The 21,795-nt window shown below is 49.9% G+C and overlaps 1 long non-coding RNA gene across 1 annotated transcript in view; it reads left to right on the forward strand.

The window, feature by feature from the left end:
• Positions 1-21,775, forward strand: part of LOC113842084 (uncharacterized) — a 33,324-nt gene extending 11,549 nt beyond the window's left edge. The window contains exons 2-5 of the long non-coding RNA XR_011805051.1: positions 13,391-13,578; positions 19,733-19,826; positions 20,238-20,551; positions 20,927-21,775. This is a non-coding gene — a long non-coding RNA (uncharacterized lncRNA). The remainder of the gene's footprint in view (positions 1-13,390; positions 13,579-19,732; positions 19,827-20,237; positions 20,552-20,926) is intronic.
• Positions 21,776-21,795: the final 20 nt, after the last annotated feature.

Raw genomic sequence — 21,795 nt, forward strand, 5'->3', positions numbered from 1 at the left:
GTTCTCCCACCACAGGAGTCCAAGGGACCTGTGGCAGAAGCAGAAATGTCACTCGTCCCTCACCCGTCGCTGTGTGGGGCAGCAGGGAATAAACATTCGTGATGCTGGGGGAAGGCCGGCAGCTCTCTGGGCATATGTTACTGTAAATTTGAAATCAGAGCCTCTGAGGGGATGCAAAATGACAAACCCAGCCGCCGGTGGGGGTGCTGGCTGCCAGCAGAGTGAAGTGTCGATTATTTCCCATTTGTGAAAGGACGTGGCTTTCTGCAGCCAGACCGACGCGCGTGTCCCCATCCCTGCCACACGCGGGCTGGCGTAAAAGCAGGGCACTGGGAAATGCTGTTTGCAAGCCTCCTTCATCGGGGACCGAGACCAGAGGTGTCTTTTTTATTCCTTTTCCATGGGATGCAGCTCGGCAGCATTGAACAGCTCGGGAGAAGAAGGTGGTTTATAAACTGAGCTCTTGGAGCGCGTGCGTGTAAATAAACCAGATGGTGAGGGTGTTTACATTAGCACTCATGCTGGAAGTGCTTAGATTATCTTCCTTTTCAGCTAAATTAGGGACCAATTGGGGCCGGGAGTATCGCTTTAACAACCACTGTTCTTCCTGCTGCTGGAGAACGGGGGCTGTTGCCTCCCGTGGAAAGCTTTATTCATCAGAAGTTTCTCCTGGTCCAAATGAAATCTTCTATATTTGGGGTCCTGGCAAGTCAGGGCACTTCAGGAGTGCTGGTGGCTGCTTAATCAGAGGGCCCTGGTGAGGCTCAGTCATCCTAAACCAGTCATCAAGGCCATGAGTCATGTCACAGGTGGGCTCCAGTGATTCAAGGATGAGACGCTCCGTCCTGATGCATTCCATGATATTATTACCCAGAAGAAATCTCATTCAAAAGAAGTGCTTCTAAGCCGTGTATCCCACCTCCTCCACTCGAGATAGCAGCCTCCTCTCAGACAGCCGCCTGCTGAGCTGCTTGGAGGAGTGAGAGATGCTTTTTTTTTTTTTTTTTTTTTTTTCCTACTTGACCTCCACTTGCTTGCCATCTACCCAGGCTTGCGTCCAAAGGCTTTACCCTGCTGGCTGGGACAACATCACCCTCTGGGGAAAAAGGACTCGGACACAACCAGAGTGCTGCTTCTTTGATGGTAAGCCAAAGGGCAGGCACAAAGCCCATCCACAAGCAGCTTTTGAAACAAGGACAGCCACATGTGAGTGATGCTCAGCTGTTGGTATGGGTGGGTCGGCATCACCAGCTGCAAGCAGCTGTTTGAGAACTGTGTGCGTGCCATCATTGTGCCCTGTACACGGTGGCTGAGGGTCAGGAGGAGTTTTGTGGCAAAACCTTTCCCCACTGGTGAATATTCAAGCAAAGGGGTCTCAGGAGCAGCAGCACCCGGCTCACTGCAGGCACTTCCAGTTTCTGAGAGCTGCTTCTCAGGAGAATAACGCGTAGATGTGCATTTTCTGCATGTCTCGGCGTAGCAAAAATGCCCAGCTGTTCATTTTGTGGTCACAGAGGGCTGCTGGTCCTCCCTCCTTATTTATGAGACCGAGAACAAAGGAAACGTTTCCATCTGCAATCTGTTATCTGAAATATCGGTGATAACTCCTGCGTCAGCATTTCTGGTGAAAGGTAAGGAGTACCACACCCCAGCAATATGAGCTGAGATCTTGAAAATAAAGGATTCTCGGTCTTGAGTCACACTCCTTTGTTACAAATAGGCATGAAAATAACTCTATTTTATGCTGCATGTGTCCATACTGGGACATGTGCTTATGCATATGCAAAAGGACGAGGCTCGCAAGACAAACAGCGGGGCTAAATGGCTCTCCTGGGTATAATCTAGGTCTGCACCAAGATCTGGGGGGACTTTATCACCGATTTCAACACAGCTTCACCCTGTGTGGTGGCAGCAGTTGTGACCTGGGAGCTTTGCACTGCTGGAAAGGGGAAAAATCTCCACGTGTGGTTGCAGCACTCACCTCGAGCCTTGGGAGGCCCAGAGATGTCAGAGGCTGCTGCAGAGTATCATTTATTTTATAGCACTTGTGCGACAGCCGCTGTCTCCCAGCGAGCCACGCACATTTGGAGCCCGGGATGACTAAGCCAGCTGGCTTTGCAGGCGGTAGGATCTGAAAAATTGTTCCATTAAAAAAAAAAAAAAAAAAAAAAAAAGGAAGAAGAACTAAGATGGTAAAAGTTCCCTGCAGATAGGTTTCAGCACGTCGTGTGTGGGCTCCAGAGAAGCACGGGGAGCTGCTCCCTCAAGCAAGCAGCAAGGGGCACTGATGCTCATCACGAGCAGGGCAAAGAGGAACTGTGCAACGTCTCATGAGAGCCAGCTGACCTGGATGAGCAGATGGGGGGCACCAGCATCCTCACGGTGCCCTGAGACACAACGTTGCTGTAGCTTGGCAGAGATGTACCCCATAGCCTGGTGTTTAGGATCTTGATGAAAGTTTCACGTTGAAAGTTTTCAAGTTGAAAGTTTTCATTTGCAATGAAAGTTTCCTCTAAGAACAGGTATGTTGAGACCAACCTGGAGCACAGTGACTCAGGGGCTAAGGCTGTTCCCAAAAGAACATCTGAACATCAGTGCAATCCAAATATGGAGTTTAATGGATCGGTTGCAGCTGAGGCTTCTCAGGGTTTATACCTGTTGCTTACATGCCCCTGACTTGGCATCCTCCATGGGTTGCACCCACTTACCAGTGATACTGCTAGCCTTGCCCATTCCCAGCTATATGTCCAAGCCCATAGCAGGCACAGGAATGTTTTGGCCTGAGAAGATAAGGCATTTTAACCGGATGCCTAGCACCTCCCATCCAAGATTTCAGTGTCTTACCACTCCGTGTGGCAGATGAGCACCCTAGGCATGGTGCTAGCACGAGAGCAGCAACCCTTCTCCATTCCCTCCCACCCCTAGCAGGGTGGCCCTGTCCCAGGGGTGGCTGTGATTCATCTTATTCATTATCAGTCTTTTTCTAGCACAATCTCCTTATTTTTTAGATGAAAATGTCAGTTTTATATAACAATCCATGGAAGCAGCAGGCTCAGTAGAGTGCAAGGTGGCTCCTCTGCCTCCTCACTCCCCTCTTGCCCCCTCGCCAAGCACTCGTGGTAGCACCAAATGAGCACAGAGGGACACCCAGACACCTAGTGGGTTGGGTGAGACATCAAAGGCGAAAGGTTTGGGTATTGACTGAGAAACACACAGGCAATCTCGCAACATTTGGCTTTCCCATGCTTTGTATTGACTTTCGTTTTCTACTTATGAGAACAGGTAAGAAATCACTGTCCGTGTTTTCACGGAGACAGCTCTCTTGTCAATAGACCCCAGTTCTTCTGGTCTCCTCCTTCCCTCCTTTTTCCGCAGATTAGCTTCTCAGTGAAATGGAAAATTGTCTTCAGATGATGTTGGCAGAGGCAAGGCTGACAGGAAGACAAATCAGGCAGTGGGCATGAACCATAAATATTGTTAAATACTTATTTCAGTTTGTGTTGCTTGACTTCTGGGAAATTATATATAGGCTTTAAAAGCATAGCTGCCAGTGAATGCATGTGTTAACCATGGCATGACTATGACTGTGCTTGCCTCTCTATACCAAAATAATATGTAGGCACCCCCAGGGAATATACAGGGAGGCTCCAGAGCGATGGGTAATGGGCCTTGCACCCAAAGTCCAGGAGGCCAGGACATCCAGGAGGCCAGGACATCCAGCAGAAAAATGCCAAGTTAGCAAGTTGAGGCTGAAGACAGACTCTGTCCTTGGTCCTTGGAAGAACTGAAACCCACCAGGCGAGGATGTACAGAATGCTCTTCGTCAAGGACTGGCATCGTATGACCAGAGAATAGCTGGCGTAGTAAAGACAGGGACAAGAACAGGGAAAACACAGTGCATTGAATTGATATCACGCTCACCCATGAGCTCAGAAAAATTGTTTCAGTACAGAGTAATTACAAGTAGGGTTGTAAGGAAGATACATGGGTCAGGTGGAAATCTTCCACAAGACCAAGTAAACCTCAATTTATGACATCGTTAACTGATCTTAATATGTTTTGAGGCCTATCCTAAAATGACATTTCCGTTACTGAAAGGCAAGGGAGTCAATATTGTTCCACCAGTGACTTGTGAGAGTGCAAGAGGATTATGCAGGGCACACTGATGGTCTTCCAGTGAAGCAATTTGGTACCGGGACAGACACACAACAGGAGGAGACTGAAAGACCTGAGAGCATGACTTTTTCTACCTCTTCACACCGAATGCAAGGAAAGGCAAGAACTTCTCCCTGTCTGCCGCAGCAGGGACCTGAATTCAGTGACCCAGGAGTTCTCACCTCTGTGCTTTCTGTGTGCCTCTGACATGCAAAATCATGACGGCCCTCAGAGGCTGGAAAAATACTGCTCTTAATCCATTAGTAAATTCTCTTCAGTGCCCACAATGCAGGGTCTTAACTGGTCTGCACTTCTGAGATTTTCAGAAGGATGCTGTGCTCTGGGCTCAGTCAATAAAAGCCTGTGAAGCCTCTAAGAGCCAAAGGTCATTTATTTGTGCAGAACCATATCATTGTGGGATTGGGTAACAGGTAAGAGCTTACTTGAGCCAGAGGTATTTTTACAAACTGAAACAAACCTGCCCAGTGGTCACATTTTGTCTATGAACTGGGTTTGCTCTCTTTGTATGAAATAATGAGACTCTCGCAAGTGCCATGAAGGTGTAGAGGGGAGTGAGGAACCAAGAAAATTATATTGCTTTTTAAAGCTACGCTATGAGTGGGAAAGATGGATATCAGGCACCTCATTGCTTACAATGCCCGCCTTTGAAACAAGAGTGCAATGGAAATCTAGAGGTCAGTAACACTAAGTCAAGAACAGCCTCTTAGGAAAGCTGCTCAAACTCAAATCTATTGCTGTCATAAGCCAAGCAATGTAACAAATCCTATTTTGCTAGGGAGATCCTATATTAGAGAACTTTATTTTCCTAGGAAAGCCATATTGGAAATAAGAACCAGACAAATAAACAATGTTTTCATGACCCAGTAAGTGTACGTTTTGCTGTACCGAACAAAGACCAAACAAAACTCACCTTTACTTAAAGATAGTGCCTTTTTTTTTGTCTTGGTAGTGGCCTTTACAAATATGCCCTTCTCTACTAACAGACTAATCCATCTGTTCCCTTTGTTTCATTCGGCAAAGATAATAAGTATTCTTGATCCCTATATTTGAAGAGCCCTTAGGAAAACATGACTTGAAGGAGAAATAAAAAGCTGTAGCAAAGGACTCCATTCCTAGGTAATTTCTTCTAAATCCTGCTCTCAGTTTATTACCCTGACAAAGAGTCTCTCAGTTGCAGAGCAGAGCCCTACCTCCCGCAGGGGATATACTGAGGATTATCTACCCTGAAATGAAAGTCTGTTGACCTAGGGAAAACATTTCACTAAATAACAGCAGTTGTGAATTGAAGGGACCTGTGGGGTATTAGACACGGTTTAAAAGCAATTTAAATGGGGTAAGGAAAATATGTGGAAATAGTTTCAGGCAGGAAAGCTAGATAAAGTATGTAAATGAATACATTTGTGGGACGGGCAGAAGTTCTGCGAAAGAAAAATGCACTTTCTTTTCTGGAAAGGTGCCAGTGCCCTCTGAAATGGCAGCTGCAGAGGTACTCCAGCCTGAGCAGAGTCCCCAGGACACTGTAGGGCGCTGCCACACAGCAGGAGATGCCCCAGCCCCACCACATCTCCTGCACCCTGGTGGGACTCACCCCTCACACCAGGGGCTCTGCGTTTCAGATTCTCCCCTTGCCACCTACCCTGCGTCAGCCCTGCCTTCACCAGGGCCTTCCATGTTTTTGAGGAAATTATGAAGCTACCAAAGCTTGAGCTGTACCAAACTAAAATTGGAGGAACGGAAAATTACGAAAACTACTAGTCCCGAGCCTGTCCTCCCATCCCACCATCCTCTGGAAATTAAGACCCACTGCCAACCTCAGCAAGTGACTTGAGCATCCAAGCACACAAAGCATGCAGGTGCTGGCATCCTGCGTGGCCTCTGGACCACAGGAATGAAAGCACTTTTGCTGTTCTGAGAAGAGCTGTGGAAATCCAGTATGCTGGTTAATTGCTCTCAGAGTAAAGAAGTTTCTTAAGGGTGTCATCGCAGGGATAAAAATGTCAGTGGATCTACCAGATACAGTCTCCATGCTCTTAAAGTCGTTAAAAAAAAAATAAATAAAAAATCCTGTATAGAACAAAAGGTGATGTGGTAATGTGAAACACCTTATTGGACTGGGAAATGTATCTGATAGGGAAATTTTGCAGTTGTTGAATAACTTCCTGGGGAAATGATGGAATAGGCATGCAAAGTCATGCAAAATGAGGGTGGAGAAAAAGACCTTGAGTCTTGTCCTCAAACCCAGTGCTCACCAGGGCACAGCCGTAACTGGCAATTTAAGTTACATCAGTGGCAAAGGCTTTCAGAAGTGACTAATGGCATTCATATTTCTCAGGTTTGGGGGTATTTCCTTCAGAGAATCCTCTATATTGAAACCTTGTTTAATTCTCCCAAACAATGCTGAGTAGCACCCATGAGAAACAAACCCTTTATGTGTGTTAGATGTTGGATACCAAAGGTCCAACACTAATTACCAGGCCTTGACCAGAGCTTTCATTAAATATATAAGTCTACATGGAAAAGGGAAAGGGGAAAGGGAAAGAAGAAAGGGAAAAGGGGAAAGGGGAAAGGGAACGGCTACAGTGATGGTTACAACATCTCCCTGGCATGTTCAGTCCGAGGACATATTATTGCTCCCTCAGTTGTACGCACAACAATTTGCATGCCCACCAAATGCCCTAGGTTAAGAGGAACACATATAAATATCTCTTGAAAAATTGTGCATTTTTGGCAAGGAGGGTTTAGGTGATGCAGTGTGAGCCTGCCCAATGAGCCTGTGTTGCAGCCGAGCACTGGGTTTTTGAGTGGTGGGGCAGGAAGGGTGGGAAGGCGCGGACCCCGAGCCCTGGGTGCTCCTCCAGCCCTGCCTTCTCCTGGCTGCTCCTTGCTGTCGCTGCTGCGCATCCGTCCACCCAGGATGATTCGCATGACTCAGACAAAGATGAGCAGGAAAATGAATTTCATCATTTTGATCCAGTTAAAAATACTCTGTCTGGTGCTTTCTCTCTGTCTCCATCCTACCCCATACCTTTTTTTTTTTTCTTTTCTTTTCTTTTTTCTTGAAGAGAAATATTAGCATGTATTTAGGAAGGTGAATTGTCCTCTGAGCTAAATTAACACCTGATCAAATGTGCTAATTGCACTTTGCAAGCAGAAACAATTGAAAATAAGCTTTTAGGGCCCTGGCAAGCAGGCATGAAAATTGAGGCCATCCCAAAGAAAGCAGAGTTTTTTAAGACAGCTGTCTACAATATTTTTCAGTGATAAAAGTCAGATCTTTTCATACCGAAAACACGGAACAGATGGATAGTCTTTTCTAAATAAGTGTGTCAGGCAGCTCTTTTGGCCCGTGCTCTCCATTTCCAGATATGACAAAATACTACTTGAAAAGAGAATGCGATCCATATGTTTGTCTCCAGGACTTGCACATGGATTTCTTACAGCCCGTGTAATCTCAGGGAGCACTTCTCTGAGGAACAACACTTGCTGCTTCTTAAATCAGGAGCGGAATTAGTATGGAGGGTTTTTATGCCTAAGCAGACAGTGATTTAGACCAAAAGTGGCCATGATAATTATCATTTGGATGGTAGAGTTGGCTTGCTGGCTCTAGAGGCCCTGGGCTGGGACTGCCACTGCTATCCAAAGATATTGGATGAAACTATTAGGATGCTACAATGCTGAGTTTCTAGCAGAACCAAATGTCTGCCTGCATTTAGAGAAAGAAATCAGATGGTTTTAAGCTAACTAGCTGTGGCTTTCTGAGAAGAAGGTTATCAAAGCGGATTTTAGCTTTCAAAGTAGAGGCTCCTTTGAAGATGCAGCACATGGGGAGAAGATGGCACCATGAGTTTGGGGGGCACGTGACACCACTGGGGACAGCAGAGACCTCTGGCAGATGGGGGAGCTGAAGGTTGCTGGTCCCCAAAAGCCAGTGGGGCCAGGAGTGATAGTCATCTGGGAAAGAGGGCCTCCGTTCCCACCACAAAGAGCCAGTGCCTGCCTTTTATGAAAGCAGGCAGCTACCATGGTCTTGTTCTCCAGCCAGAAAGCAAGCAGCCTCCTTGCTGACACCAGGCACCACGCAGACGAGCTGCAGACACTCTTTGTGCCATCCCTAAGCAGTCTGTCTACATGATGGGATTGATGCTCAGGCATTTTTTTAGTCACCCTTTCTCCTAATTTGCTTGCTTCAGTAATTAGCCAAATTATGTTAGTACTTCTCCCCCTCCAAATAATCTTCACCTTTGTGCAGGAAGCATGCTAATTTGCCAGAAAGCTACACGGCATTTGCATGTTTTTCCATCTAATTTGGCAGCAGCGATGCTTAAAGCAGGTGCGATGCTAATAAGGCAACTCGAGCAATCAGCCCAGGTAGAGATTTGCGGATTGCACAAGAATTTGTTTGGAGAGACTTTCCATCTCCATGCTCAGCGCTAATTTTAGTTGGGAGAGGGGGCAGGGAGGGAAGCTGAGCAGATAAGCCTGGCTGGTAGGACGGCCACGGTGCTGGGTTTTGCTGTGAGCCTTTGAACAGAGGTATGCCTGTGGGGTACCGGGGGCTTAGCCCTGCTACACAGGGGCTGATGCTGCAGTAGCACCCCCCAAGTGTTAGGGCTTGGGGTTTTGCAGGGGAGGGACCTGTCTCAGGACATGGGCATGAATTTTGGAAGCAGTCCTGCTGGGTGGATCTGAACACAAGATCTGAGACCCTACCTCACCCTGCAGTGGTTACTAGCACCGAACATCAGACATTAGCAGAGAAAAACTGGGAAATCTGTTACTGTCAGACACCCATCAGGGCGACACAGCTGGCATCAAACCCTTTTTGTGCTGGACCAGCCAGGTGGGGAGAGGCAAGAGGTGGCTCCTCACCGGGAAGCCCTCGGGCAATGCTCAACCACCGCCCTCCTGCAGGTGCTCCGACTGCTCCCAGCTCTGCCCCGAGGTTAAATCAGACTTGACTTAAATTTCCTTCCACTGCAAGCGTTTCCTTCAGTTAATCGCTTCTCAACAATAGATAATCAAAACACTTGCCTGTATTTTATTTTTAAATAAACCAGGTGAGGGTCAAAAGCAGATAGAAAACAGACTGATTAATGACAGGGGTTGCTGTTTTGGTTTCTTAACTCTCTGCAGATGGAAAAGCAATTAATTTTAGGTCTGATTACGTTGTTTTGATTTATTCTTCACGGGAATCCTTATAAAGACTTCCAGTGAGTCATGCCCCCCCCCCCGCTTAACAGTGTGGATGTAAAGGAGGCCACAGCACAGCTTTCTGCGGGGGGGGGGGGGCAGCATGCTTCCCTGGGGAGGATGAGAGAGGATGAGATGTGTCAGCTAGCTGAAGTAAAGCAGGAACCCTCATTAGTTTCCAATACCTTCTTTAAACAAGCAAGAGGATCCTGCATAGGGACACCATTAAAAGCACTCTCTCTCCCTCAAGGAAGCCAAATCCCCAAGACCTTGCACTCTTGCCTCCAGCCAGGCAAAGCCTCTTCCCACATTTCCTTGGAAGGTTTGCCTTAGCAGGGGGTAGGCAGAAGCCGTGGAAGAGCCCTGGGAATGGGGCACTGGCCCTGCTTCAGGAGCGTGTAGGTGCCCTTGAGAGATGCCCACAGAAGAGGGTGGCCTGTCCTCAGCTTCACATGGGGAATGGGATTGGAGTGGGAGCCAAGAGCTAGGAGAGAGATGAGAACATGTTGAGAGACCCAGCCCTGCAGCAGGAGGGCAGGAGGTGCTCCAGGCAGGCAGCAGCAGTTCCCCTGCAGCCTGTGCAGGGAGAGGCCCCTGGTGGGGCAGGCTGTCCCCCTGCAGCTCATGGGTCCCACATGGAGCAGATCTCCACGCTGCAGCCCCCCCATGGGTGGAGGAGCCCCCGGTGGAGCAGGTGGATGTGGCCTGGAGGAGGCTGCGGCCCATGGAGAGCCCCTGCAGGAGCAGGCCCCGGGCCCAAGCTGCAGCCCGTGGAGAGGAGCCCCCGCAGGAGCAGGAGGCATCGGCCATGTGGCCATACCCATAGACACCAGTGGTGCCAGACGTGTGTGGTCTGGGGAAGGAGCGGCCAGTGGGGTGATCCCTGGGGACCTGCGCCCTCTCCATGATTGATGGTGGACCAAGAAGTTCTGCCTGCTCCCAGCTTTCTGTTGCTGCTCACACAAGCTGGGTGCATGGTCCCCTGCCAGGGTCAGCGCTGTTTTTCTCATGAAAAAGAGCACGCAGTCTTGGGTAAGTTGTCACAGATTCACAGCACAGGAATTAGGGGCATTTTTTAGTGCAAGCACAATGTTATCTCATTACATGTGCTCTCAGGGCACCGTAGCGTGAGGGAAGCAATGAAAACATCTCTCGCCTTAGGGCAAGGCGATTTTCTAACTGGGACAAGAAGAGTTGTCCTGGGCCAGAGCCAGGCAGAATGGATTGCTGGCCAAGGGAGAAGCTTTAGTCCTCTAAAGTCTCTCCAAAATCCCATTGGCAAAGCAGAGTTACACCACTGAGAAATAAACATCCTCATTTTAAGATGAACTGCACTGACCGAAGCTGTACAAAACATGGGCAATGGGCACTGGGATTTGGCACACCTCCCTTGCTTTTCACTTTGTCCCACTCAGAAACATTTATGGACCTTTTGCCTGGCTTGACCTAAAGCAATATTGCTTTCCAAAGAGGCTGAGAGGTTTCTTGAACTTGGCCCAGACTCACGTGATTCTGATCGCAGGCTTACTTAACCTTTATGAGCTAACCCTTTGCTGAGGCTAAAGCAACTCCAGGGTTTGTAACTAGACCTGAAAGGAGGGGGATCTTGCAGAGCATGGCTCAAAACCAAAATGAAAGCCTCAACTTGCCCAGTGTAGGACTCACATCAAGACCTAAGGCTGCACTGTGCACACATGCTAAATAAAATCTTGCCAATGATAAAGATACAATGCTGATAAATGACCTGTGCTGCGTTGAAAAATGAATATATATTATCCCTCTAGATTATAACACAGGAATATGTCTTTTCCTATCAGCGAAAAGCATCCTACTGTTTATTTTAGTTGGCAGATTTGCTGCTAGGAAGGAAATGAGAATATTATCTCTAATGAGTCTTCTCATAATGGTAATTTTCTAAAAGAGGTACCAATTCTAGGTTTGTGTCAATAGTCCCTCATCTGCAAGCCACGAAATAAACCTCCCAAGCCTATTACAGTATGCAGCCTCACTTCTCCACAGCCACTGTGATAATGTCTTGCTACAGCAGCAATTCCCATTTTATTAGCGATACAGATTCTTCCTGTGTGTGCACAAACACATCTAAACCCAGATTGTGCCTCCGGTCTCCTCTAAACCAGCCTAACTCACATTTCTTTTTCCCATTTATCTGTTGATTTTTATTCCCATTTATCTGTTCTTTGCAACGATCTGGCTGCTCATCATTTAAAATACTGCCCTGTAGGGCTGGCATCATGCCTCACTTCTTTGAAGGGTCGTCATTTTAAGCGATTTGACCCATGCCTGCCAAAGCCATTTGAGGGAATTAAGGCAATGTCTCAGGAGGTCTCTCTGGCATCCATGGGAGACACAAAGCCACCATGTTCCTCATCACATCTGCAAGTGGCCAAAGAGCCCACCTGCCTCCTGGATCTCAGCAGGGGTTGGGTGAATGAAACCCTAATCAAGGACGCTTTACAGGGTCAAGATCCATCTCCTTTTAAGACTGTTTCCAGGTGTGACTGAGATGTGGCAAAAGTCTTTGATCCAATACACGCATTTGCACCATGTGGCAGGTGATGAATAGGCAAGAATTATGTCTGCACATACCAATTCCACTGCTTTGAGTTCGAGTTTGGTAAGAATTTTACAAAACCGTCTTTCTGCTTGACATTTACACAAAAAGGTTCTTTGAACTGCATGTCTAATTGGCTCAGCTGGTCTGGATTTGATCACCTTGGGCCATATTTCTCTGTTTCTAAAATGCAAGTGAAAAAATAAAGAAATGTCTGGGGAGCATTGAGAAACTTGGAGGTCCCCATGTGGAGAATGCTGTTGGAAACACGGTGACATGGATAATGATGACAAAGGTGTGCAGCTGAATAGGGCAAGATTTTAATAGACCCCTAAAATAGAAACGTCAGCCATGGAGCACATACTGAGTGTATATGACACTGGCTTGTTTTTCCCAACGTGTAAAGACCCCAGCAATCTATCAAGAAGACAAAAGCATTTGAAACCTTTGCAGAATGCCTTTCAGCAGGACTTTGAAGTACTCCTGGTCAAGGACACACTGGTTAACTATACCCACAGGGAGCAATTATTCCTTGTGCGTTGACATTAACAGCAAGCCCAGGAGATATTTGGAGTTGTCCTGTGGTGGCAGGATCCAGAGCTCACTCCAAGAGCACAAATGCTTCCCATCCTTACCTGGATAAAACTCTTAATGGACAAGAGGTCCCAGTCATGTGTTCAGCTGCTTTGGCCTTGGCTTCCAACCTGCTGTTTGCTTCCTTGAAGGCTACTTTGGTCAGTACAGTGCAATCTCCTACAGTTCCCCTTCTTCTCCAACTTGGGAGCCTGGGTTTGTGCCCACGCCATCACTCAGAAAGTCTTAAACAAGCCTCAGACCAAAGAAGGAAGGTGTCTTTCCTATGGAAATACGTGCTTTAAACTGTCTGGGAAAAGGAGATCCAAGACGAAATTGAAAACCTGGAGTCAGGTCCTCTTTAATAATGGGAATTACAGACGAAGGGACTGGAGAGTGCTTCCACACCAGCGCCAGTGTTTTAGATCCACGTTTGCAAGCTTTGCACTGACGTAAATGAAATGCACGTCAAATGCAGCAGTGAATTTCTTCTGCTTCATCATAAGCCTATAAAATGAGCGAGCCAAAACTGAAGGTTTGGGGAGGTTCACACATCTTTCAGTCAAACCGGGGCCAAGTCTCCAGCAAACCTGAGCCAATGTCTTTCACTTGGAAAGCACAAGGTAACCTTAGAGTGTGATTAAAGCGAGAAGCACAGAGGACTTTATGACTCTAAATGCACTCGCTTACTCTGAGAGCATTTCAAGACCAGAACAATGTGTCCAACCTCATTTCCAAGTCCAGGTTTGTTTCTCTGTGGTAAGACAAAATGCTCCAAAAAAAAAAAAAAAAATATATATATATATATATATATGTATATATATTTATATATATATATTTATATATATTTATATATAAATTTCTATATTTCTATTACAGCTTTCTCCACCACCACGTGGGCTCCACATGAGGCTGTGCTTGGGCATACCTTCCAGCTGAGCTGCAGCAGGCTGCAAAGAGGGAGAGCCCAGCTCTCACTCACTTGGCAGGAAGGGAGCAAGAGATGTTTTCATCTCCAGCCTCGACCTCCAGCAGCTCTTCTGAACTTGGTTGTTCCTGAGCACCAGGTAGGTGTTTTGGATGAGCTTCAGCTGCTGAGATGTAGACATCTGCAATGCAAATATTTTTGCCTGCGTGTGGCTCCTCGGCAATGGATGTAGCCCATTCTGGCAGTGATATCTCTCTTTCTGATGGAGATGGATGAGATGGAGAGTGCCCAGTAAGTCCCTATTTGTCTCCATTGTGAGCTTAGACTGAGACACCTACTCTGCAGACCTCTGAAGTTAGGTGAGCTGAATCCTATCCCTACATCCCAGCAAAGAGCAAGCAAAGGGACTGGAAAATGCATGTTGTTCGAGCTGCCCCACAGTTCTCAGAGACTTCCAAAACACATGGGCAACCCAAGAGCAGGTTTCCCAGGGTTTGTCCTCTGCAGATTCCTCCCTGCGTGTTCATCTCACTAACATCCTTCTCCTGCCAAGCTGCTGGGATGCTGGCAAGACTCCGGAGCTTGCCTGCCATCACCGTGCCGTTTAGCAGTTTGCGTCCTTTGATCTTGTGCCCTATCCATCCAAGTTGGCTTCAGGGGTGGTCGGAAAGTGCTTTGTGGTCCAGGGTGCAGGGGAAAGGGGAAAAAAAAACATTCTGTGAACCCTGCTGGACAGGACGGGCTTTTATGTGGTGGCTCATAACAGCAGGGGACTGGATGGGGTGACCCGTGTGGTCCCGCGGTGTTCCTAAGGGCAGCAGTAGGAACTGCCAGCCTCCGAAATGCAGTGGGGAGCATTGCTGCCAGGCGAGAGCAAACTGCAGGCAGGGTAAATGTACAACCAGGGTCCATCAGGAGAGCCAAAAGCCAGCCAGGGTCGGTGGCAGCCAGCGAGCTTGCGGGCGCGGGAAGGACATTGCTTGGAAGCGGTACAGAAGACCTTGATGACTCCAGACACCTCTGGTGCGTGCCTGCGCAATGGTTACCTCAGTAACAGGTGGTAAAAGTCCCAGGAATAAGCTTTGCCGCCCTCCCTCTCCCCACCTGGCCCTGTTCACGGCACACTGATGACAAATAACCCCCTCGTCACGCAGCGTGGGCACACCACCGCTTGGAAAGGAGGGCTATTTTGCAAGGCTTAGCGGGATTTGTTTGTGCCTGCCAGGTCCCGCAGCCCTCCCAGCACGGCGGTGTCACTGTACCCGCACGGGCCGGGGTAAAGGGATCGCTTGATTCGTGTCAGCAGCTCGGTGCTGGTGAAGGTGCACTCGTTGCTCTCTCCTCTGCTGACAAACAACGTGGCTTTGTCACCCCTCAGCAGGCAGCGGGGACTTTCCAGGCGGCGTCCCACCACTGCTCCGCAGTGCTGTGCCTGGCAGCTCCCCTCACATAGTCTGATGGGGGACCTGGTGTCATATCTGGGGACAATCCGGGCCCTGTGAGCGCACCAGCAGCACCAGGGTTTGTCATCTTTCTTCTCCTGGCAGGGGTGGAAAGGGGACCCTCCGTGGTGTGAAAGCAGCATGCATAAAAAACAGAGCCACAACAGGCCGCAGGCTGCACCCACGAGGCAGCGGTGCTCCAGGCTGGCACCTGAAGGAAACTCAAGGAAGCACTGAAAGAATAAGCTCTTCCCTTGGGGAAGGCAGGGGTTTTCCACCCAGGCACAACCTTGTCTCCTGCCTCGAGGCCTCTTCTTCATTGCTGGGATAGTCTGGGCTTTCCCTGAGGACTGTCTGAATTCCCAGCTAGAGGGACTTTGCCCAAGAGTTTGGCTCCCCACCAGGACTTGCCTGCAGTCCTGTCCACCCCATGTCAGTCGGTGCTACCCCACCTTTTCCCCAGGGTACCCACCCACCAGGTCCCAAATACCATGAAACCCATCCTCCAGGCACAGACTTTCAGTCCTGGGGCTGCCATCTAATGGAGGGGGATGCTTGGGCTCATCACCACTCTCAGGAGAGCGGGGCACCTGCCCCCATCCCAGGAATACCACACACGAGGGGACAGAAAACGACCCAAATGATGGCCTCCCCAGGTGTGCCTGGCTTAATGTTCATTTAATCTGGCACGTTTCATTTAATCTGACTCTGGCCATCCAGGGATCTCACGGCCACCTGGGCTGCTCTGCCTGGCACTTCCAGGCTGAAAGCAGCCCCAGGATCTGTACATTGTGCATCAACAGAGCACTTTTTAATTTAAAAAAAAAAAAAGGGGGTAATGTCTAACCCACCGTAACAACCCTGGTCAAGGCTCATCTCTCAAAGCCCTCAGTGACTTGTAGATTGGCTTCTGTGCCCAAAAGCTCCTCCAATTTTCCCAGCTCTGCGAGTGGACATAATGAAAAATATTGCCTCTGTCTACAAACCTTTGACCTGGCTGTGTCCTGAGACATTGCAGCTACAGCAAAATATGCTGGAGGCCTCATTGTCTGGTTCTTTTCCAAGGTAAAGAAAGCACTTCACCTCGGATGCTTGAGAAACATGAGTTTGCATCTGATCCACTGGGGGACTTCATTCCACGGTGCAAACAGGCAGCGAGTGTCTCCTCTGTGCCCTGAACAGTGTGAGGGCAGGGCACGGGGAGAGGGTTTCCCAGTGTGGTAACACCAGGCTGGAGGCCTCTCTCCAGAGCATCCGTGCTTGCAAACCCTTCCTGCAGCAGCTGGCAGTGCAAGGCCTGTGGAAAAGAAACCACAAGCTCTATGGCCATGGATTTTTCCCCCAATTCACACCATCCGTCTTACTCCAAATTTTACAGGGTAAAACGCCGTCAGGCTCTGTTGTCTTGTTTCTTTTTGTTTTCTTTTCGTTTCTTTTTCATCTCTTGCCCGAACCAATGCATTGTCAGCTGCTCAGCTAACAGCCCGAATGTGCCAGCCGCACGGCTGGGCTGCCTTCTGCAACTACCCAGGCGTGAATCTGAACGAGCAGCTGACGTGAACAGCGCAGACCCCACCACCAGCACGCTCCAAGCATCAGCTCCGGGGAGGGAGAGCGGGGCCGTACGGACGCAAACTGATCCCATGCTGATTTCTGCTGCACTCATGATTATTTCTAGGGCAGCTTCTGCACTTTTATCTTATCGAACCAGATGGAAACGCGGGCTGCCTCTAGGTTTTGTTTGGGGTTTTGTTTGTTTGCTTGTTTTTCCTTTAAGTTTGTGTTACTGAACCATAAATGAGTCCATCTGTGGGTGCTGCTTTAGCTAGGACTTTGTTTCAGAGCTACCTGTCTGATCCCAGGGAGGTGCAGGAGGGCTGCTCCTTCCTGGGAAGATGGAAATCGATGTTCCAGACAGCTGCACTGGCACCATTGCTTATTTGGGTTCTCCATATAGGCCAGTCCGAACCTCTCTTACCCTGTGCTCCCTTCTGTGATGAGTTAAAATGACAGGGCATTGCTGGTGCCAGGATGAGCAAACCCAACCTAGGAGGCTTATCCCAAGGTGTCTCCTCTGCTGTGTGCTCCTGGAAGAGCTCCTGCCTAGCAAAAATCCTCAACAATCACTTTTCTTTACGAAATCCTTTCGCAGACTCCACCGAACCGCCTCTCCACGGAGGCACACAAATTGAAGCCAAGCTTTCTGCGTTACTATTTTCTGGACTGTTTGGAAGCAGTTTGTAAATTATCGGGGGAGAAAGGTCAGGCTGCTGCTGAACACTTCGGGAAGCCAGCATCGTGGAGAAGGGGCTGGCGTGCTTTGTCTGCAGTGGGAGAGGGTTCAGCACGCACATCCTCTGCAACACCCGAGGAGCCTCAGAGCAAAACCAGCAGAGACAAAGAGACGCGGCCCGAGTGCTTCTCCTTAAGTAAAAACAAACAACAACAAAAAAGCAGGAAATTAAACCCCAGACCTTCCTCAGGCAGTGCTGAAAACTATGAAGCAGGCTTCTCTCAGAGGTCCTTGCAGCTCACCTCGGGATACTGCTGGTGATGCCTGGTGGGTTTATCTCAAGATCTACACCAGCAGAGCCAAATCCCCTGCCAGACCTCAGCCAGGTGTCCCCCAGAGGAACAAAAGGGCCCAGAGCCTCCTGCTTGGGAATGGCCTGCGTGTGGGGAGGGCAAAGCACCCTTTTTATTGCAGAATCACAGGATGGCTGAGCTGGGAAGAGAGCTCTGGGGTAGCCTGCTCCAACCCCTGCTCAATGGATGTCAGAGGTGGGAGCAGGATTTGGGTTCCCAGCGACTTTTCCAGGGGTTGTTTCCCTGCAGCAGCGCGTGGAGTCCTGGGGTGAGGGGCTGGCATCGGGGTGGGGGGGGGGAAAGGAGAGAGCATGGGCAATGGGGCTGCACAGCTTCCTTCCGAGAGCACTGTCAACGAGAAAAGGAAAAATAAAACTGAAATAATTGCTGCTGGGAGGGGGGGAGGAAGAGAAACGTCTCTGGAGGAATACACAGGAGATGCCCAGAAAAATACCGAGCGTGACCTTTCGGTTTGGTCTTTCCTTTAAAGCAGAGAAGAGCGAATGCATCCCAAAGACATGGGGCTGCTGCCATCTCTTGGCCAACCTCGGGGCTCCTGAGCACGCAGGCACCCAGAGCTGCCTGATTTAGGGATCTCAAACACAGCCATTTCTTGCTCCGGCTGCTTTATTCTTTCCGAGAGGGGATTGCTGAATATGCAGAAGTCCTTTGGTACAGCGTCTCCGAGCTTCTGAACCTTTAAGGCATCAAGCCAACAAAATTGCGTGTGTGCAGCTATGTCAGAGGTGCAAGGTTTTGTGTGCACTGCGTACAGCCGAGCACAGGTAACTCTGACTTTACTACACGGATGCCCTTGGTCAACCAAAGACCTTGTGGGGGCAGAGCCCACGTCACCTCCCCAGCTGCATCTCCCAAATCCATGTGCAGCAATAAAAGGCATGGGGGTGCTCGGTGTGTCACTGTCACAGGCCTTTGAGGGCCTACTGGGTTACCTGGAGGTGCTCAGAGCCTCGTGCTGCTGCCAAATGCCATGTTTATGGCTTTCCACACCACTGTCATCGTACCTATCTGCCCGCTAGCCCTGTGCCCGTGTCTGTGGTCTCCCTGGGGCACAGCCCGAAATCTGGGGGCCCAAGGGAGTCCTTTGGTCCTCCGGAGCACAGGCAAGGCTGCCACCATGTGGGGACACAGCTCTGCTGGGAAATTGCTCGCTGAATCTTGGGGTGTCCCTCTGCCAGGAACATGGTGGGAAAAGCCCAAAGAAAATGGAAAAACTGGGGGCAGGAGGGGGAAACGTGGCACCCGCTGATCTCCTGAGCATTTACACCAGGTGTTGGTGCCACTGCCACCACCGTGGTGTCATCGGGGCCCTGTGGGAGCAGGGGGAATGGCCCCAAGGCCCCCTTCCTGACGCACCTCCCCCAGGATCCTTGGGGTAACGCTGCAGGGATTTCTGTGGAGGGGAAGCCAAAGCTGTTTCTGCTTTGCCTTGCTGCAGGCAAGGTTAGGTGATAAAAATGCAGCACAACAGGGACGGAAAATCACCCTGAGTGGCAAGCCCTGAATACAGAGCCACCCTACGCCGGGCTGCTTGGACCCTACAGGGTGCCACCAGCACCCAGTGGGCAGGGTCCCTCGCTGCCTTTCAGCCCATGGCCAAGTCATTGCTGAGTTTCTAGCCGATAGCTGGGGAGGCAGGTGGTGTATAAAGCTGCCTCTCTGTCCGTGCCACCCACGGAGGGATGGCAGCCCTCCTGCACGTGTCCTGCCCAGGGGCTGGGGGCTCTGGGGCTGGGGACAGCCAGGGGAGGCAGTGGGGACACGGCCCCCCCTGCATGATACAGCCGGCGTGTCCTCGTGCACTGGCTTTCAGCAGCCTCTCGTGTTTTTAATTAGCTAATGGATCGCCAAGGGATTTGAAATAAGCTGCTCTCAAAGCAGCGAGAGTCAGGCCTGCCTTCCCCAGGACTTGTCCCAAAGGGGTTGCAGCACGGGAGCTACCACCAGAGCTGCTGCCCCTCTGCGTGGCCCCAGTCCTGCCCTTGTTTCCTGCCATCAAGACTTCAACCTTCGGCCAAATGAGCAGAAAAAGGGGCCCTAAAATATCTGAAATCCCATTTCCTGGGACTGACAGACACACCCCATGCTGCTCAAACACCTGCAGGTAATGTCTTCGCACAGACCCGCTTCCTCCAGGATACCAGGCTTAAAATAAGTTTCCTCCTTTTTACACCGCTGGGAGGTTCGAGTGCGGGCTAAGTGCTTCTGGATGGTTCATTTCTCTCCTCCTGGCTCTCCTCATAGGGAGAAGAGATGCCAGCGGCTGACGGGGAGGCACAGAGGCTCCTGCAGAGAGATGCCCTGGAGCTCCCGGTGCGGTAGTGACTGCTCCCTCCTGGTACAAAGCCGTCCTTTCCCCAGACACACTCATTCACGCGTTTCCCTGGGAGATGGAAACTCAACAGACTGCACATTTTTTGGTTGAAAGCTTTGGAATTGCCCGATAATTAATCGCAGTAAAAATAGGTTAAAAATAGTGTTAGACTCCTGGGGGATGCCTTGCTTTCTAATTAACAGACAACCATCTCCCTCCTCAGGCACGCTCCCTCCCCTCCTGCCCCTTATTCCTGCAGCACATCCCTCCTGAGGAGAGGAGAGGAGAGGAGAGGAGAGGAGAGGAGAGGACAGGACAGGACAGGACAGGACAGGACAGGACAGGACAGGACAGGACACTCTCCATACCATGAGAAAAACAAACTGCACATATTTTCTCTCTATTTATTTTTTTATTATTATTATTTTTTCACAGCTAATCAGCCAAAAAGGAGTGGGTTTGCCTTTTTGGCAGAGCAAACTCTCTCTCCCCAGCTGTCTTCAGCTCTCCCCGCGGGCACGGCCATGTGCTCCTTCATGTGAAGGAAGTGTTGTTTGCCGTCCTGCCTCGTTTTGCAGGCAGGACACGGGAGCACCCAGGGATGTGTCAACAGAGATGAACTGGTGTCTGCTCCTGGGGAAGCGCAGACCCCCTCTGCTTAGGAGCCAAGGTAGCTCTGAAGCTCCACCTCATGTTGCAGGCCTCAGACTTGAGGATCTCTACCAAGAAGGAAGCACCCTGTGTGCAAGGTGACTGCATCCGTGGGGTTAACTACAGGACTACAGGGCTATCACTGATACCATGTTTTCCTTGTGTATCCCTATGTCCATCTGCTTGGATTGCTGTTTGGGTCAAGCATGAGTGCTGAGACCTTCAGTGCTGAGCCTCGGTGTAGGCTGGGAAGCCACGGCTTCCTTGTTTGGACCCACACAGAGTAATTAGTACCGACATTGGTGTCGGTACCTGCATCCAACCATCAATCAGCCTCAGTCATCCACATCAGATGACCCCCTCCACATTGTGTCACACAAACAAGGTCTGCATTGCCTTCTTCACTCATGCAGTGAGCTTAAGAAATGGCAAGAAAATGAAATTCTTTTTTTTTTTTTTTTTTTTTTTTTAAGGAACGCCTCGGAAAAGAACAAATCAAACCCCCGAAGCCAATTGCATGTTTCCTATATCTCTTTATTGACTGCCAGTGACCGAGTTCTCAGGCTGAGTGCCAGATACCAGTGGATCAGGTGGAGCTACGCTAGAAGTACAGCGAGGGCAAGAGCAAGGGGGTGAGACACGCGGGCTGGGATGAGCTCGGTGGGATTTGAAGCCTCTGCAGAGTGCTGAGCCCCCTCTCTCCCCAGAGAGCCTATGAAGACGTTGGAAAGGCGTGCGTGCCCTAGTGCCAGATGTCCCGAAGGGAAGTGACAGGCTGGCGGTGTGCACAGACACACTTGAACACTTTGCTGAAATAAAAATATGTGCTGCGATCCCCAAACGCAACACGCTGCTATTCGTCCTGCGGCTGCGAGAAACCTGTGGTACATTTATCACGCATGCACAGCATCCCAGGAGAGGTGCTTGGCTTGGCCCAGTTGCGTTTTTAGGAGCAGCCAGTTCAACCCTGTGGGATAAACAAGTCTCTGGGGCCTTCCCCCTGCTCCAAGCCCCACCACAAGCATCGGTGCAGCAGGAGCCAGCGTTACTCGTGCCCTCCCTCCTACCTGGCAGTGGTTGTGGACCACGGCACGGCACCAAGACCCTTCCAGCAAGCACAGCGGCGCGGCAGCACTCGCAGCCTGTGCCATCCTGACGGCATGGCTCACAGGCTTCAGATTCAAAGCCCACCTGCCACTCCCCCAGCCCCCCGTTCCACCCACGGGAAGGAGAAAATAAACAAAAAAGGGGCGGGTGGGGGGGAATAAAAGAAATAAAAGACCCAAACAAACCCCTCTAGGCATTCACTGATATCTACGCAATGGCTCCGGGAGCGAGACCT

Source organism: Anas platyrhynchos, chromosome 1 (assembly GCF_047663525.1).
Source record: "Anas platyrhynchos isolate ZD024472 breed Pekin duck chromosome 1, IASCAAS_PekinDuck_T2T, whole genome shotgun sequence".
Taxonomy (NCBI): domain Eukaryota; kingdom Metazoa; phylum Chordata; class Aves; order Anseriformes; family Anatidae; genus Anas; species Anas platyrhynchos.